We start from the raw sequence: 19134 nt of genomic DNA on the forward strand, positions 1-19134 counted from the left end.
CAGGGCAGGGCAGGGCTGGTGTAGGAAAGCAGAGGTGAAAGACCAAAATTGGAGCTACAGAAGCCCCCCAAAGGCCCAGCATTAGGCTACTCCTTCTTCTTCTAAATGTTCAGGAAGCAGGGGAACTTTCAGCAGGGGAAGAGAGAGGCAGGATGGGACTGTCGGGGTCCACAGATCATTTGGCATTCTGAAAACTCCCGTCATGGTTTACAAAGTCAAGGCAGGGCCTAGAAAAGTCAGCGACAATCCTTATGGGGCAAGGAACATGTCCAGAGATCCCAGCACATGCCCGGCTGGGGGTGGGGGACATCCAAGCCACCGTTGTTTCTTCCGCCTAGGACGGATGAGACCAAGGAGAGCATTGTACAGGTGCTCACTCTGAAGCTCACACAGGTACGGAGCATGCTCAGAGCTGACCCAGATGGGGCTCAATCTTAGGACCCAGGCTCCCTGCTAAAGAGACTCTGACACTCTCAATCCCTAGGAACGTACCTGAAGCCCTGGCTTTTCTCCCTGTTGGCATTAGAACATGACAGGGCTGCATTTGCCTCTCATATCTGTCCAACCTGGGCTGGGGGAGCTGGATTGATCGGATGGATGGATGGATGGATGGATGGATGGATGGATGGATGGATGAAGGGACGGACAAGCAGACTACTGAACTGACTAAACCATAAACTAAAGAGTGGACAGTGGAAGAACACATGAATGGGCTAGCCACAAATGAGAGACTATACGAACAGTAAGAACATGGAGCAAGAAGGGGTGGGGGTTGGGGAACCACTGCCTAGGGAAAGGCAGGGCTTAGCTAGCTTCAGACCAAGGCCACAGCTCCCTCACACACCAGCCTTCTCGCCTACAACCAAGCTGGCCTCCATTTCCCAAGGTCACAGGGGGACGACTCTTGAGCCCCCAGGACCGACCTCTTTAGTGTGGCCATTATCCCCCCCAGCCCCTGCACCAGCTAGCACCTCGACACTGGGCCCAGTGGTTCACTATCTCCAAGCATCTCATAGGAAAAGGAGGCAGGAGAACAGGGCTCCATCCAGAACTAGCCGGGGCCAGACTTTCAGCCAGTGCCTTCCTCTCTTGAGTCCAGATGACCTCCCAGGGCCTTTCCATCTCTGACATTCTTCCGGGTGGGGATGAGCCTCTGGATTTTTTACACAGCCACTGGGGTCAGCACAAGAATTTCAGACCAAAAACTAGAAGTTGGGAAAGGTCCTGCCCACAGCACCACCCACTTAGGAAAGGCCCACACAAGGAGTCTGCAGGCCCAAGTTAAAGCCCTCCTCCGGTCACTGCCCAACCTCTCCAAGCCTCAGTTTCTTCTATCTTAAAATGAGGTCAACTGTCCCCCACCTGAACATCTGACCTCAACTCAGTTTTGGGAACCGTCTACCATGGCTGCAGCCACGTATGACACTGTACGCCCCGCAAAATTCTGGTTCCTGAAAAATTTTGATAATGGGGTCCAAGGGAAAATGAGGAGGGGGGTCACACTGTCCTACTCCTGTTCAGTTCTGTCCACGACAAACTATGTGGGTGACAGCTCTGCAGAACAGTACAGCAGACAGAACCCAGCAGTGGATCCCGGCCTCAGCTCTCCTCTACTGGGCAAAGAAGGGTGACTCTTGGGCCTCAGTTTCCCCATCTAAGACCTTGTTGGTTCATAACCTGGTGACCTAGGCATGCCTACTTCTGCAGCTCAACATTCCCAGACCTTGTCACCACTGACTGCCCTGAGGGAGCTCACAGAGCCTGGTGAATCGAGGATACAGATCTGAAGGGAGACTCCTAGTGTTTTCCCTCCAGGAAATGGGGGTGGGGCTCGGGTGGGGGCCCTAGATAAGCACAAAGGCTCTATGCTTATACAGAGCAGGGTCCTCCCAGGACAGATTCTCCCAAAAAGGGGGAAAGACCAGGTTCAGATTTTATGGGCCTGGCCTCACACCACTCTGTTGCCTGCACAGTCACCAGCAAGTCCAGTCAGACACTTCAGAAACTCAATTGATGTCCAATCAGGAGACTTTAAAGTGGCAGGCCGGGTGGCAGAAAGGAGTTAACACAAACAGAGGAGAGGCCCTGTATCACAAGGGCCAGGCAGCCAGCTACTCCTATGTAGACCGGGACCCACAGGAGCTGCAGGCCTGCTCCCAGCTAAAAACCCACCACTAAGGATGTTCATCAACAGAAGCCATCTCTGGAGGCTAAGAAGACCACCCATAACTGAAGGGGGTTCTTCGACTGCAATCAATCAGACTTGCCCTAAGAGGGGGCTACCAAAACTTCCTGTCCACCAAGGGGCTCTGGCCACCCATGAAGGGACAAGCCTCCTTCCACCTCCAACACAAACAGCACCTAAAGGGTCACACTGCTGGAGGACAGGGTGACGAGAAGGGTCTTCATGACAGGGATCTTAGGTCCAAACCCTGGGCCCACTCTAAGCCACTAGAGCCAGCCACCTCCCCCCAAATCTGGGGCTACACTACAGTTCCCTACAGTACCACTTTGATACAGAGCCTCGTCCAAGCGACTCCTCCCCAAAACTCTCACCTCAGCCCTACACACACACACACACACACACACACACACACACACACACACACACACACACACACACCATCCCCACCCACGCAGCTCTGGGGAAACCGGCAGTTAACTTTTCCTAAAAAACCCTGCAAAGGCGACTAGCTGGGGGTAAGAAACAGAGAAATGGGCCCCCATATCCTTTCGCGGCATCTCAGGGCCCTCGGGGGAAGAAAAAAAAAATCTTAAAAAAAAAAAAGCAAGAAAGAAAAGAAAACTTTCAGAGTTAACTTTAAATTCCCAGCCCCCTCCCCCCAAATCACCCGGCAGCTTCTCTCCCCCTTATTTTTCCTTTAAAGTGTAATTGTATTGTGTCTCACCTCCCCGAAAGGCTCCCGGCTCTCTCCAAAGAAAAGGAAAAAAGCCAACCCTTCGGGTGCCCCCTCTGCTTCCAGCCGCCTCTCCCACATTCTCAGACAGTTTTATTAAAATCTTCAGACAAAAGAAAAACAAAAATGGCAGCCTGGCTTATTTTTAAAACAGGACAGGGACGCCATATTCTGCAGATCTGCAAAAAAACGGAGAAATCCGGCACTGGCCGCTCCACCCGGCCGGCTGCAAAGTGCGCGAACCGCGCCGTTTGCAATCCGTTTATTTGCATTAAGCCCCATGAATCATTGTTTACCGGAGAATTGCAGCAGGTTTGAATAGCCCGGCTTAGGAAAACACACACGCACACACTCGGAGACCAGCCCCAGACACGCCGCGGGAGACGCTGCCTACCCCGCGCGCGCAGCCGTCGCCGCCGCGGCCGCCCCGGGGCCGGGCCCGAGGCACCGGCGACCCCCGGGCCCACGCAGCGCGACCGCCCCGCGCTGACAGCGCTCGCGCCCGCCCGGCCCCCGCCCCGCAACTCGGCGCAACTTTCCCGCGGGCGGGCCCGCTCCCCCGCGCGCCCCGGGCCCGCACGGACCTGGCAGTGCTGGCGGCGCTCCGGGACGCGGCCGCAGCCCCGAGCCCGGCGGCCCGAGTAGGGCCGGGCTGGGGGCTCCCGGCTTCGGCGGCGGCGGCGGTAGCGGCGGCGCGCGGCTGGGGCTCGGTGCGGAGCGGCGCGCAAACCTTCCGGGTCGCCTGCTGTTCACTTCTGGGTTCTGCAGGCGCCGCGGCGGCGGAGGCCGGCTGTGCAGCCGCGCGGCCCCGGTGCGCTGGGCCCGGCGAGCGAGCCGCGTCCGGCCCCCCGCCTCTCGGCTGCGCAGCCCGCCCGGCCCCGGGGCTCCGGCGAGTGGGCAGCGCCCGGCGCTGGCGACGGCAAGGGGAGGGGGCCGGCGGGGCGGGGACGGGCCGCGCGCTGGGGGCCCCCGCTCGGCCCCGGGGCCTCGTCTCGCGCTCGCCGCCGCCAAGGAAAGTTGCGCGGCGCCCCCTGCCCGCGCCGCGCCGCGCCGGAGGCTGAGCCACAAAGGAACTCCGCGCCCCCCTCCGCCCGCCCGAGCCGCGCGGGGAGGGCACCGGCGCCCGGCCCTAGGACAGCCCCTTCCCCAGCAAGGGGGCTCCCGGGGCCCGGACGGCCCCGGCCATTGTCCCGCCCAGACTCCGCTCCCAGGTGGCCGTGGCCTGGGGACCCGGGACTGGCTGGCCACGCTGCTCCTGGGAGGGGTGGGGGTGTCCCTCCTTGGGAAACCACAGGCTGGTGCGGACCCCCACGGTGCCCACCCCCCTCCACGGTGACAAACGGCCAGGCTCAAAAATCCGTGCTAAGATTTTTGTTATTTATTTCTGAAGAAAGGACGTGGGGGCGGGGTGGGGGTGCAGAAGTTTGCTCAGGCCAGGACACCGCTTCCCAACCCTAGGCCTGAGCCCTAGGCAGCCAGGGGCAGCCAGGGGCTGACAGCACTTCTGGAAAATCTATCAGAGGTGGCACCGGCTGTCCCCCAGCTCCAGACCACAGAGCCATCTACGCGACTCCTCCTCCCGCCTCACCCTCCCCAGCCAATCAGTCACCAAGTCCTCTTGATCCGGCCTCTCGGGCTGTGTCAACTTCTAAACTTCACTTCTACCTGAGGAGGCAGACATTCCCGATTCCAAACTGCCTTAGATTTCTGTTACATTCTGACGTCCATCTGCCGGCCTAGAGGATCAAGGCTGCCTCTGCTGTCAAGAAGCATCCCAGGGCAGTAAGGACACAAAAACTGTCCTGCCTTCTGGGAAGTAAAAGTTCACAGGCATGTGTGCTAGTTGGCTAAGAGCACAGTTCTGCAAAGTGGACAAAATCGCTGTCCTCGTGGGGATTCCAGTCTAGCACAGGATGTCGCACACTGGGGTAGCTGCAAGGTGGGACCCACGGAGGTGGTTGGTTCCTGCTCAAGCATGAAGCACACAATTCAATGCACAGGGCAGAGGCACAATAAGCAAGGGACACGAATTTACTGGAATGGTATTGTATTGACAACACAGAGAAGTCCATGCTCCTAGAGAGACAGGAACTGTTTTCAGAACATGGCTCTGGGGTGAGTCTGGAGGAGAAGAGAGGAAGGCCTTTTGGTTTCCAGAACAAGGGTAAAACAAAATGACTAGCCCAGAGCTGAGAAGGTTCTGTGAGGAAACGCACCAGCCAGCGATGGCAGTGAAGAGAGAAATCACCCATATAGAAGAATCAAGGTGGGGGACATGGGGCGTGGGTTTTACAGAGTGACTTCCTTCCAAAGAGCACAGTCGGAAAAGGAGAAAGAAAACTGATGAAGGTCACATCAGCGGTGACGAATCATGCTGATGTGTGCACATTTTGACGTGTGATGAAAAGCAAACCTTCCGGGGCTGGAGGGATGACTCAGAGGTTAGAGTGCACGGGGCTTTTCTTTCAGAGAACCTGAGTTTGGTTTCTACCACCCAGCTACTGTAGCTCACAATGGCCTGTAACTTTAGCTCCAGGGGATCTGATGCCCTCTTCAGGACTCTCCAGAACCTTCACTCATAGGTGCACCTACCCCCTCCCCCAGAGTAATTAAAAGCAATAAACAGTCTTAAACAAACAAACAAGCAAAACAAAACTCGTTAGAGGTTAGAGAGATGGAGGGCTTGCTGCTCTTTCAGAGGACTAGTGTTTAAGATTCCAGCAGCCATGTTAAACAGCTCACCACTGCCTGTAACCCCAGCTCCAGGAGATCTGACCCTCCCTTGTGGCCAGTCAGGGGCTCATCCAAAAATCTCCGTGGTGCAATGAAGGTGAAGGGTCCCCAGCAAGGTGGGATCCTGAGACATCTCCAGTCCGCTGAGGGCCCACCACTGGCTAGACTTGCCTACAGAGCCAAAAGACAGTGAACGATGCCTAGGCAGGGCGAAGTCAGAGGAAACTCTGGTGAAGGTGCAGCCTCAGTTGCAGTTTACCGCCCAGGATTGAAGAGCCGTGCAAAGGATTTGAGGCTTGGCACCATGAAGAGAGCCTATGAGAGGCTACTGGGGAAGCCTAGTTGCAGCAGAAGACCCCAGTGTATTGGAGATGCCAGAACCATGGGACCAACACCAAGAACAGCATCGGCAGTGGAGTGGATCATCCTGAGCTTAGAGTGCTGCAGAGGGCAGAGCTGGAGAAGTGATGTCAGCCCTTTGGAGGAGCCCAACAGCTCATGTGTGAATCCCAGACATTGAAACAAAAAGCTGTAACATTGAAGTTGCCTTGGAGACCCCGAGATGTTCCAGATGTTCGAGTTGCCAGAGTCATGGGCTATCTGCTGAGGAGAACCGCTAACAGGGAGTGGTATCAGCTCAGGAGAAAAGAAGTTTTGTTGCAGTCAACAACGATGAAAAGGGAGTTGGAGATCTGAAGACCTCTTTGACATCAGACATGGAGATGCAGAGTTTGGAGTCTGCCCAGCTGGTTTCCCGTCTTGATTTGGGAGTCACAGTTAAGTGATTGGGTGGATCTCAGAAGAGACTTTGAACTTTTAACATTGTTGAGACTGCTATAGACTACGGGGACTATTGAAGTTGGACTAAATGGATTTTGCGTTATGCTATGTTTAGGTATGGCCACCATAGACTCATAGGTTTGGATAAGCCTATGGGGGCCAGGGAGTGGAATGTGATGATTTGTAAATGCTTGGCCCAGGGAGTGGCCCTGTTAGGAGATGTGGCCTTGTTGGAGTAGGTGTGTCACTGTGAGTGTGAGCTTTAAGACCCTCATCCTAGGAAGAGGGGAGGGGAAAAAGAAAAGAAAAAAAAGACCCTCACCCTAGCTGCCTGGAAGTCAGTCTTCCACTAGCTGCCTTCAGATGAAGATGTAGAACTCTCAGCTCCTCCTGCACCATGCCTGCCTGGATGCTGCCATGATCCTGCCTTGACGATAATGGACTGAACCTCTGAACCTTCAAGCCAGCCCCAACTAAATGTTGTCCTTTATAAGACTTGCCTTGGTCATGGTGTCTGTTTGCAGCAATAAAAACCCTGTGTGCATGCACGCACGCGCGCGCGCGCACACATACAAACATACACACACACTTTTCTTTTTTTATTTTATGCGCATTGGTGCTTTGTCTGCATTAGTATCTGAGTGAGTGCATCAGATGCCCAGGAACTGGAGTTACAGACAGTTCTGAGCTGCCATGTAGTTGCTGGGAATTGAACCTAAGTTTGAAAGAACAGCCAGTGCCATCTCTCTAGCCCCAAGTGATTTTTTTTAATGGCAGTACCTTGGTGGGATTCTTTTCTATGAGGCAAAAATATCAGGCATATTCCACTAGTGGTGAAACAAAATACCCCACTTACTTCTCAGACCAGTGAAGATCATTAAAAAAACAAACAAACAAACAAACAAACAAAGGGAAACCAGGGAAGTCTGAAAGTCACAGCCTGGCAGAGCCTCAGAAGACAGGACAACTACGTGTAGTGGGATTACCCTAGGTGAGGCATTGGGGCAGAAAAATAGGTATTAAAGCAAAACTAAGAATCTCTAATCAAGCTATAGATTCTAATTAATAATGTCAATAAAACTATCTACCAATAATTGTGGAAAATTGTATCACTTAGTCATAATATGTTGGTAATGGGGGAAGAGTGTAGAAGTATATAAGGGGGACACTCTACTATATACTCGAAGTTTTAGTAAATATTAAAATAGCCCTTAAAAATAAAGTCGAATAATTGGGTGTGGTGTTGCATGTCTTTGAGTCCAGTATCACAGGGGCAGAGATAGGAGGATCTCTGTGAATTTGAAGCTAGCCTGGTCTACATAGCAAGTTCCACGACAACCAGAGCTACACAGTGACACCCTGAATACATACATTCATATATAAATACATATATACATACACATATACACATACATACATAATACATATACACACATACACACATAATACATAATACATATATACATACACAATACACACATACACACATATACACATACACACATATATACATAGATACTTACACATACATACATACATACATACATACATACATACATATTAAGCCTAAAAAGGAACAATCCTGACTGTACTAGTTATGGCATTGTTGGAAGGTTTAGCTCATTGCTGCCCTGAACATCCTAGGGGTCCTCAACTGTAACTGTGTGGCCATCACTGGCACTTAGAATAACCTTAGAAAAGGCATTAGGGCCCAAGTTCAAGGACACAGGACACTGAAGGCATTGACTGCAGAGTTAGGGATTTGTGTGTGCAGAAAACATCAGCAGGCGGGGCTGGGGATTTGGCTCAGTGGCAGAGCGCTTACCTAGGAAGCACAAGGCCCTGGGTTCGGTCCCCAGCTCCGAAAAAAAAGAACAAAAAAAAAAAAAAAAAAAAAAAAAACATCAGCAGGCTCATCCCTGCCTTGCCGGTCTCCTCTCTGACCACCTACAAAACTGTTTCAACCAGCATGGGCGGCCATCCCATGTTCGCCGTATCCCTTTTCATATGTGGTTCCCCCATCCAGGGCTTGCCTGTCCTTCCACAACACCCTCCCTGACCAGTTTCACCTCACCCTTCAGATTTTAGCCTAGCCATTTAAAAGCTGTGAGGAGGAGAGGTGAGGGCGCTGGACAGAGAGCTCAGTGGTTAAGAGGATCCACAACGGGGTTGGGGATTTAGCTCAGTGGTAGAGTGCTTGCCTAGGAAGCGCAAGGCCCTGGGTTCAGTCCCCAGCTCCAAAAAAAAAAAAAAAAAAAGAACCAAAAAAAAAAAAAAAAAAGAGGATCCACAACCGGAGGTTTACAACTGCCTGCAAGTCTACTTACAGAGGACTGCTGTCCTCCTCTGGACTCCTTGGGCACCTGCACTCACACATACATGTTCAAGCCCACATGAACACACACACTGTACACATAATAAAAAATAAAGTAAAATCCATTCAGAGCCTTCCAGAATTTTATTAATGTGGCCTCAAGGTAAATGATATGCCATGACACACAGAAGCCGGAAATAGGACACTCAGCAATTTGCCATTGGTATTGACATTCTTCCCGCTAAAGCCAGGTAGGTGGTTCCCTGTCCCTCAGCCCCAATCACCTCCCTGCCCTTGCTTGCGCTCCTCCATCTAGTTTGGATCTCAGTGGTTTTCTCGATTTCTTCTGTCTGGGAGATGTCTATTTGTCAAGCCTGCAAGCAAATATCAACAACGTTTCTAGGAATCCATTGTAGATCCCTTGTATGATAGAGGTGTGCCTTCTGGTTCTACAGAACTCCTGGGGCCACCAAACGTCCTGCTAGCAAACTGGCTACAGTACATCCAGTAAGTGCTTACTGAGCAGACGGATCCTCCGATTCCACGCGTTTTTACTCTCCCTTAGGAAGCCCTCTGTGGCTGAGGCTGATCCCTCTCCCCGACCCCATTTCTCTAATGTGGACAGTTTAGCTCCGGACCCCATTCTAGCTGCTGTGTAGATCTATTTGTCCCTTGAATACGAGTTTAAGAAAAAGAAAATTAGCAGGATCTCACTGGGTAACCCTGGCTAACCTGGAACTCTCTATGTAGATCAGGCTGCTCTCAAACGTTCAGAAACCTGCCTGCCTCTGTCTCCCGAGTATGAGGATTATAAGCAAACACCCTGATACCAGGCCAGGGTAATTTGCTTGAGGAAGGAACCATGGCTTACATTTTCAATAATTTAGCACATACTCACCAAGTGCCTACTGTGGGGTCTCATTCAGGGCCCGAGGTTCTGCAGAGGCAGCGAAGGGCAAACCCTGGTTCCCATTCAGACAGAGCACAGTACTACCCAGACTGTGTTGTAGTAACAAAGGGCTCCGAACCTCAGGTGTAGAACACAACAGGAGATTGCTGCTGGCTTGTGCCACTTCCTCACATGGATCCCCTGCTCTAGTCATCGAGGACCCTAGACTGGCTAGTCACTGATATCTTTGAACAGTACCATTGGAATTTAGTATTGTCTGAATGGCCAGGTGCATGGGTTTTCTACTGCTCTTGCCTGGAAGTGACTCCTATCACTCCTCACCATCCATTGGCCCAGACTAGTCACATGGCCTGTCCATCCGCAATGGACGCTGGGAGATTGAGTTCCCTGTGAGGAAGAGCGATCGCTATTCGTGATGTGAGTGAACTCTCCAAAAGTTTATTCTCAGGGATAGGGTTTAGCAAAGAATTCCTGTACTGATTTATTTATTGATTTATGGCTTATGAGCACTACAGAGGATAGATCTGAAATGCCGGGAGGCAGAAGAGATCCTGGTGAACTCTCCAGAGGAAAAGGGATTTAAGCTGAAACCAGGAAGAGAACTGTGATTCTAAGAGAGAGACTGGCATATAGAGGCCCAGAGCAAGGAAGAGCTTGCCACACAGAAGGGATAAGAGACCTGCAATCAAAAGAGGCAACTGTGGGGGTTGGGGATTTAGCTCAGTGGTAGAGCGCTTGCCTAGCAAGCACAAGGCCCTGAGTTCGGTCCCCAACTCCGAAAAAAAAAGAAAAAAGAAGAAGAAAAAAAAAGAGGCAACTGTGAGATGATCCTGAGGGATGGATGTTTCGTGTGGGCCCAGGGAGAAGAGGATTTAGGATTTTGATTTTATAAAAATCAGGCATCGTGTGACAATCCTATTATGGACCTCTGTCTTCAGAGTATGGCATAGTGTTGCTGACTTGACATCACAGGAGCTGTGCTTACACACATGCGTCCCACAAGACTTCTCAAATAGAAGGAGGTAGCGAAAATCACCGGAGCCTCAGCTCAGATTGAGACCCATTCCCTCCTGAGCCCTCCGAGATGCTGTAATCCTGCCTTAGCTGCATCTGGCTTGGGAGGTGCGATTTAGAGTTCTTAAAGGGTGGTTAACTGGAATGGGCACTCCAATAAAGCTTTGGGGTTTTTTTGTTTTTGTTGATTTGTTTTGTTTTGTTTTAATTAAGAGTATTTCCCATGGAGGAGAAGGGCTTTTCAGTGATGTGGCTGTTTGGGGCTCACCTATGCGTCCTTCACCCACATTCCTGTAAATAGACTCAATAAATTCATTGTTTGCCAGACTGGAGTCACTCAGGTAGATGGAGTCTTTGGCTGGATGTGAATGCCCAGTCTGGGTGAACAGACGTTTAGTTGTTCACATGTCTCTAAGAGAAATCACACGCATGACTTCTGGCCCGAGTTCTATCAAAAGTGCTCATATGGTCATGGGACACCAACAGACTGGAATGGGACAAAGTGGGGAAGTAGGGGTGCCAAGTGGGGAGACTTTCAAAGTCTTCTTCACTAAGGATGAATACAGCTCGGACCATAGGTTACTGGCGCAAGTGGAGCCACTCCGATTTAGTGCTGGACAGGTATGGGGGAAGCAAGAGGCTTCCAGGGCAGCCCACATTCTCGAGGGAAACTAAGTATTTAGCTCACTATTTAAAAAAAAATCTTGTGTGTGGTGTGTGTAGGAGTGGGTGTGGGTGCTACAGGACATGTGGAGGTCAGAGGTTAATCTCAGATTCCACCTGCCTATGCCAGACTAGCACCCAGCATGCTTGCAGTCACTCTCCTGTCTCCCACCTCCTATCTCGTTGTAGGAACGTTGGTAATACAGACACTACATGTGCGGCTTTATGTGGGTTCTAAGGATTTAAACTCAAGTCCTTCCGCTTGCATGGTGCATTAGTTGGAGTTCTCTAGAGGAACAGAACCCACAGAGTAAATACCAAGAGAGAATTTATTAGATTGGCTCACATAATATGTTGGGCAGTCCAACAATAGCTGTCTCACACCAGGGAGGCAGACAGCTCAGTAGTTGCTTGGATTACAAGCCTGGCTGCTTCAACAGTTTTGATCTGGCACCGGCAGCCTAGAAGATTCCTGGAGAGCTGCTGGTCTTCAGTTCACGTTGGAAGCCTAAAGAAGCCGGTTCTGATATCAGCGAAGGAGACAGAAGCAAGGCAGGTGAAACTGCCACCTACATTCGAAGTGGCTCTTTCCTCATCGACTACGACAATCAAGACACCCCCACAGTCACACCCATGGACTACCTCATGGACCACTGCTCCCTGAGAACCTCTCCCAAGTGATTCTAGCTTGTGTGGAGTTGACAATTAAAGCTACCCATTGCACGTGGCAAGCACTTTACCCACAGAGACATCTCCCCCAACCCTGCTAGCCTATTATTAAGCAGACATATCTTCAAAACTTGAGATAAACCACAGTTGTATGTGAGCTGAAGAAGAAAAGTTCTGCATTACATGGTGGATTTGAGCCTCCAAACCTGACTTTGGCCCTTACTGATCTCTGTCCTTAACTAACATCAGATCCCACCTTGGCGTCTGTCTCCAGCCACACAAACCTGGGCAAGGCGTATTATTTCATTTCCCTGCAAGGCTTTGCACACACAGGCTCAGACTGGATGCTCCACCTAACCACACCCACAGTCTCTTCACCTAGGGAAACCCTTGCTCACCCTGCGTCAGGACCCAGAGCTGGCATTCTAAGGACAGCCTTACACCACCTCCAGGTTGCTCTCGTAACTTCACGGGCCTCTCTTCTTTCTGTACAGCTGTTCCAGCTACGATTCTGACTTCAGATTCCTAATTGTTGGCTCTGATATCGGATTGCAGACTCAATACTTCTGTGCTCATTCATGTCATAAGAATGCAGTGGGTATCAGCATTTCGAAGGTGAAAGGGGCTCGGAATGCATGAGCTGAAATCTATGATCCAATGTTGACTTGGTGGGTACAGTGACTGGGAAGAGGGGAGACCCTGGGGAGGTGGCTCAGTGCCCTATGTGAGAGAGCAGATCTTTCTCGGCTTGCTGCCCCTTACCTTGAAGTGATGTAAACATCTTCCGGCTCCTTAAACATTTAGCAAAATGAACCACGCACTGTGGTCAGGTGACACCAGGTATCCTGGCTTGGTGCTTGGGGGTGGGGTGGGAAGGCTGAGTGGAGAGTAAAGAGATGTGCTGAGATGAGAAGGCAGGAGGGAGAAGTGAAAATCACTGGGAATTGAAAAGCTCTTGAGCACACTATTGGACTTCCACCAAGGTATGGGGGGAAATTCTAGTTAACTATTATCCAAATCTGCAAGGCCGAGGGATCAGGGTTCGAACAGGAGGAAGGAATGTCCTGACTGGGCTTCCGTGACAGCCCAGAGACCACCAGGAGTCTGTAATTCCAGCTCTGCAGTTCAGGTCCACTCTCAATTGCCCAGAGGTAAAGGCCTCATTTTAGCCATCCTCCTGCCTCTGACATCAGGAGGGCTGGGATCAGGGATTAAGATGAGTGGCAGAGAAAAAGGCAGACTAACAGAGCAGGGACAGCAACAGGCCAGAGCCTCATGCAGACAGGGCAGGACAGAGGACACGAGGTCCCAATACTGTTAAATCCCCGAGCTTGTTGGTGCCTCTGGGCTTTTAAGCTCTTCACCCGAGAAACGGCCAATAGAATAACGGCCATCTATGGAGAGAGTCTATGGAGAGAGTACCAAGGCTCTGAGATCCCACACTTGGGGGCCAAACCTTGCTTTCCACTACATATAGGACCCCAGGAGATGTTAGTCTTCTGCTCCACCTTGACGTTTCCCACCTCCGTCCACTGACCTTGAATTCAATAGGTAGCCATGGATGGGGGACTTGGGATCCTCCCACTGGTATCATGGATGCTGCCATACCTGGTTCATGCAGTGCTGGAGGGCACGCTAGGCAAACACTCTTCCAAGTGAGCTCTGCCTCCAGCCCTGAGATACTACTCTTCTAGTCCGTAAATGGGTACGGTAACCTCTCCTCAGCGGGGCAGGGTGTCAGGATTAGAACACATGCCAAGCATTAGCTGTAAGCAAGGCATCTACTGGGTTTTTGGTGGGAGGATCTTGTCCAGAGAAGAGCAGGTACCTAGAACTATGCCCAGTGCATGCCCAGGGATCCTTATTCCTAGGAGGATTAGAGGAGCTGTGGGACGTAAGAAGGTGGAGTCATCCACAAAACACATTTAGAAGGTAATGCCCCTCGCAGTAACCTTCAATAGCCTTTCTCCAGGCCTGGGTCACATTCTCTGGAGGGACCCTTCCCACAGCGCTTTGCCAGCTCCCTTTTATTGCTGGCCTAGGGCTGTGAGAGATGGGCCCGCAAGGCCATAATAAAAGGACCAGCAATTACTTTCCCTTCTAATTACCACTCCCAGTAATTAAAGAATAATGGCCTTTGTCCCCTGGAGACCTCAAAACAACCAGCATGCTAACGTCTAGCCCCCTTCTGCCAGGAATGGAGAGCCCATAGGGACGAGATAGGGAAACTGAGGCAGATAAAAATTAAAGCCAGTCACCCTAGGTTACACACAAACCCCTGAATTAGGGAAGGTCCTTAGAGAGAGGCTCAGAGTGGCAGACCACTGAGGAGGTGTGTTTGAAGTCCCCCGCACAAACACTTGTGGCCTCAGTGGTTTACTCCCTTTTCTAGGCCTCGGTTTCCCCACCTGCAACAGGAGCGGAACCAACATTCGGCTTCAGTGCCGTGTGCACTCGCCACAAGTGGATGGTCCCAAGTTTTACTCCGCGCATACACGATCTTTTTGCAAGCTCCATGTTGCAAAAGACAGAAGTCTATCTTAAGCTCACAAATAAACAACGTCGGGGCTGGGGAGCGGAGCAGCAAAAGCTGTGAGCAAATCAAGGACCTCAGTGTTACAGTTCGGTTGTGGAATGGCCTCCGAAGGGCCATGGCTGAGGGCGTGGTCCTCCATCTAGCAGTCTTAGGGAGGGCGGAGACTTGAAGGGGTGAGGTTGAGGGAGGGGTCTTCTGCTGGTTGTGGGTGTGCACTTGAGGGGCATATTTAGACCTTAGTCCTACGATCCCTCATTGCACATCCTGCCCATGAAGTGAGAAGTAGTGCCCCACCCCCACGAGTTCCTGCCAAGGTGTGGTCCCAAAAGCAATGAGCCCATCAGTCCATGAACTGGACTCTCTAGGACTGGGACTCAAATAAACACTCTCTCTCTCTCTCTCTCTCTCTCTCTCTCTCTCTCTCTCTCTCTCTCTCTCTCTCCACAGTTCAGAGCTACAACCACCTATGGGCATCCTTCTTTATTGGCCTTGCCTTTGTCAGGGGACCACCTATGGATTCATCTCTGCAGCTAGGAGGGCAACGTTCACTCCCAGTGATCACTTCAGAGCTGAGGGAAGAGAAGGGGCCAGTTCCAGGAGAATTAGGAGCCAGAAGAAGGCAGGTAGCTTCACAGCTGGAACAGATGTTCTGCCTTGGGCCTGCCCAACAGGGTAAGCAAGATGTCATTAAACCAAAGTGACAACAGAAACGTCCAGGAATGCAGAAATACTGGAGGCTTACCTCGGAGGAAAGAGAGCTCTGGGACTTCAGGGATAGGCTTAACTTCAGAAGCCACTCCTCCTGACTGGGCACCCACTGTGGAGAGAAGCACTTCGCAGTTTTTTTGTTTTGTTGTGCTGTGTTTTGTGGCCCATATAGGCTCCTTTCTTGGAGGGTGAGGCTCAACTTGGCACTCCTCATCTTTAGGAGTGACTCTAGTGGGGACTAATGGACCCCATGACACAAGTCCGCCCGCCCAATCACCCCTCGTTTTGGGTTTTCTTTTGGAACTGCTGGAGGCCATGGGCCCAGAGGAAACCATCTGAAACAACAGAGGGGAGAGATGGTCGCCCCCTGCCTGACCACAGCTGCCCCAGAGTGCAGCCGCTCTGCAGGCCTAATTTCCCTTTGGGCAGCTGTATTAGTGTCTGGGGCTGAGTTACCATAATGGTAGCTTGAAACAATGGGGATTTATTATCTTTCTTCTGGAGGCCAGGAGTCCAAATTCGATGTCCATAAGTCCACACTCCACTCTCTAGAAGAGACTCCTCCTTTAACCCCGATGCATGCCTGGCTCTCATCTTCTTCGTCTCTCAGCTAGTTTCCATCTTTTAACTCCGAGGGACTCTAGTCGGTGGGTTAGGATCCAAACGGAAAATTCAGAACGATTTTTTTGTTTGTTTGTTTGTTTTTCTTTTTCCTGCTTCTGGAGATTGAAACCAGGGCTTTGCATAAGCTAGACAAAAAACTCTCCCGCTGAGCTGCATCCCAGACCAAAGGAGTTCTTCTTAGCATTCCCTAACACACACACACACTCACCCCGCTAGCAAGATGAGCCAGTGGGTGAAAGCTTTTACTGGTAGCCTTGTGACCTGAGTTTCAGGCCCAGGAGAGGAGAATCACCTCTTGAGAGCTGCCCTTTGACCTCCTGCGGCCAGTCACATACATACCTGTACTCTCACACGCCTGAACTCACACAGACTCACGCCAACACATACAGCACGTTTTGAAAGATCACTTCATTCCATTGGCAAAGATCCTTTTACCAAATAAGTTCACTTTTTTTTTTCCAGTTCTGGGAGGCAGGATGTGAACCTATCTTTGGGGAGGAACCACAGAACCCACTGTAGCCTGCCTCCCCCCTTACTGCCCCCCTCAACCAAAACAATCGTCAGTGGCTCTTGGTGTCGCATACCACTGGGCACAGTCTGTTTACGGTTTGAGCTGTTCGGTTTTCTTTTGTTTTCGGGAAGAGTTAAATGTTCGTGTTAAGGTAATTTCGATTTCCTAGAAAAGTTGCAAGCTAGCATAAGAACCCCCCGAGTGTCTTTTCCACTCATTTGCTGCAGCTTTCCGTAAACACATATTTTTTTTCACAGAAAAATATGCAGAGGTTCCGAAAAAAAGAAAAAAATATGCAGAGAAAAGCATCACGCCTATTAAACATTTCAGAGTATGCTCCCTAAGAACAAAGTTGCCAGAAGAAGCAAAAAACGCAATCATGGAAAACAGGAATGAGCGTGAGGCAACAGCTCTGTTTGAGCCACGGTCCACAGTTACATGTTATCAATCTCTCCAATGTTTTCCAGTTGAGTGTATAATCCAAGATGGTGTGTCTGTGTTTATCCCTGTCTCCCCATTCCCCTTTAATCTGAAACAGTTAAACATCTTTTCAGTCTTCCTCCAACTTGACATTTTTTTCTGTCTATCTTGAACTTGACATTTGGAAGGTTCTCTAGGCCAGTTACTTTGTAAATGTCTTTCGGTTTGTTTTATCTGATGTTTCCTTGTTCAGAAGCCAACCTTACACTTCTTACAAAAGAATGGAATAAAAGCTACATCCTTGGTGATTGTCCTCGGGCATGTGACACAAATTTTTCAGAAATAATCATAATGTTATTATAAATGATAATGGCTAACAAAGAAACAGATGTCAGTAACAATATCAGAAAGTAAAATATTTTAACACACAATTTTTTTTTAGATTTGTGATTTCTTTTTTACAATGTGTGTGTGTATGATGTGTGTATGCTTGGGGGGGTGGCACACTTACGCCTCAGCATAGACCCTAAGCGTGGAAGTCAGTGGATGACCTTTGGTGTCCACTTTGTGAGAGACAGTGTTTCTTGCTACTCATCCATGAATCTTCCAGAAGAACAGGCCTATGAGTCCCTGGGATTTTCCTGTCTCCCCCTCCTGTCTCCCATAGTGGCATGCTGCATCTATAAGCATATGGTACTTCAGACAACTTTACCTGAGCTCTGAGGATTTGAACTCAGGTCCTGATACTTACACAGCCAATGGCTTACCCACTGAGTCATTTTCTCAGGTCGGATTTATGATTCTTAACTTATTGGTATAGTTTTTAAAAGAAGGGAGTAAATGTGGACCTATATACTGGTCTGAGAGATGTAGAATGACTTCATTCTTACTGTTTTTGTACCTTCACCTCCACAAATTTCTCATGGCTTCATCAAATCAAAATCGATATCCACACTTAGCAAAAGTCTGGTCACATTTATAAATTTGTATTTACCATTGATGGAAATATGTTTATTAATTTTAATTTTCACGAGTCATCTCACATGAACCTAGTTGTTTGCTGTGTAGACAAGAAGGACCTTAAACGTTGTGATGTCAAAACCACTCGAAAAATTTCCTATCAAGACAGGATAGGAATCATGCCTACAGATCTATTGACTTGGCTGAGGCAGGAGGATTGCAGCTAGTTCAAGGGCAATCTGGGTTACATAGTGAGTTCCAGGCCAACCTAGACATTGTGTGACACTGTCTTAAAACAAAACAAAACCTCCTTTCAAAATAAGTAGTATATATAAGAAGTAAATATAATGTATTCACCACAGATTCATCAGCCATTTCTGCTGTATTTGATTAAAGGTAACAAACAAAAAAAATGACAAAAAACAAAATCAATAACCAAAAGATAAATAAAAAATAAAAGTCAATCAGATGTCTCAGTGGGCAAAGGCACTTGCCACCAAGCCTGAAAACTTAAGTTCAATCCCAAGAATCCACATGGTGGGAGGGAAGAAACTCCTCCTATAAGTTGTTCTCTGACCTCAAAACTCATGGTATGTAAATACACACACACACACACACACACACACACACACACACACACACACACACACACACACATGAATGTAAACAAAGATTTTTTTAAAAATCTGTTTTGTTTCTTTTACAAGGACAGAAAAAAGGGCTGCACACTGATACAAATTGCTTCATTGTCTCTGAAGAGGACCCAGTTCTTTGGTGAAGGTGGCCATGCCTTTCAGAATTCCCTCTGAGGTTTTCTTTGCCAGTTGATTGTCTCACTGTGTAAACGCTCTTCACATTGCCATCGCGTGCATAGCCAGCAGACCCCTGGAAGGAACTTATGAGGAGGAATTTCATCAGAGCTCGCTGTTTTACTGAAACCGAATATTTTTGTGTCTGATTGACCTCCCTTGAAACTTCCCAGTTTAAAAAAAAAAAAAAGGACAAGTCGGTGAGTGGGAAAAGTCATCCATTTTGGCAGATCGCTAACTCGAAAGGCTAGCCCTTCAGACGACTCCATGCTTCAAGCATGAGGTTAACTTTCTGTGCACTGTCTCTTCGACAGGCTCAGCTCTGTGCAGACGCATCATTCTGTCCAAGGAAGGCTTTTCACTCTCCCAACTGTATTCGTCAGTGTTTCCCATCAGTGAAGCGGGTCTGAATGGTCAAGCTTCTCCTAAGTGCCCCACAGTGTGACCTCAGGGAGGAAAAAAGCCCAAACCTCCAAGTCACACAGATACTAAAAACTTCAGTTTCTTGGTTATCGTTCTGCTAGCCTTCCCTAGTTCCAGTGTCCTCTTCACACACAGGGACACA

At 49.7% G+C, this 19134-nt stretch overlaps 1 protein-coding gene and 2 long non-coding RNA genes across 8 annotated transcripts in view; 1 reads left to right on the forward strand and 2 right to left on the reverse strand.

Annotated features, from left to right (window-relative positions):
- Positions 1-3641, reverse strand: part of Zfp362 (zinc finger protein 362) — a 34239-nt gene extending 30598 nt beyond the window's left edge. For 2 of the 5 annotated variants that reach the window (XR_005504378.2, XM_006238922.4), the window contains exon 1: positions 3503-3641. The gene's annotated coding sequence lies outside the window, so the exon portion shown is untranslated. Of the gene's footprint in view, positions 1-2909; positions 3189-3214; positions 3392-3502 lie in introns of those variants that run through there. The other 3 variants (XM_039109415.2, XM_063287287.1, XM_006238923.5) reach the window with 3 other exon arrangements.
- Positions 3642-8870: 5229 nt separating this feature from the next.
- LOC102551009 (uncharacterized) lies at positions 8871-9873 on the reverse strand. Its single transcript, XR_354294.5, has 2 exons — positions 9644-9873; positions 8871-9119 (listed from the first exon to the last, which is right to left on the reverse strand). It is a non-coding gene; the product is annotated as an uncharacterized LOC102551009 (long non-coding RNA).
- Positions 9874-9998: 125 nt separating this feature from the next.
- On the forward strand, positions 9999-17223 carry LOC120102984 (uncharacterized). Of its 2 annotated transcripts, XR_005504998.2 has the most exons (4): positions 10003-10072; positions 12496-12669; positions 14985-15209; positions 16638-17223. It is a non-coding gene; the product is annotated as an uncharacterized LOC120102984 (long non-coding RNA). The 2 variants fall into 2 exon arrangements; XR_005504999.2 differs by lacking the exon at positions 12496-12669 and having other exon boundaries at positions 9999-10072.
- Positions 17224-19134: the final 1911 nt, after the last annotated feature.

The sequence above is a fragment of the Rattus norvegicus genome, chromosome 5 (assembly GCF_036323735.1).
Source record: "Rattus norvegicus strain BN/NHsdMcwi chromosome 5, GRCr8, whole genome shotgun sequence".
Classification (NCBI taxonomy): Eukaryota; Metazoa; Chordata; class Mammalia; order Rodentia; family Muridae; genus Rattus; species Rattus norvegicus.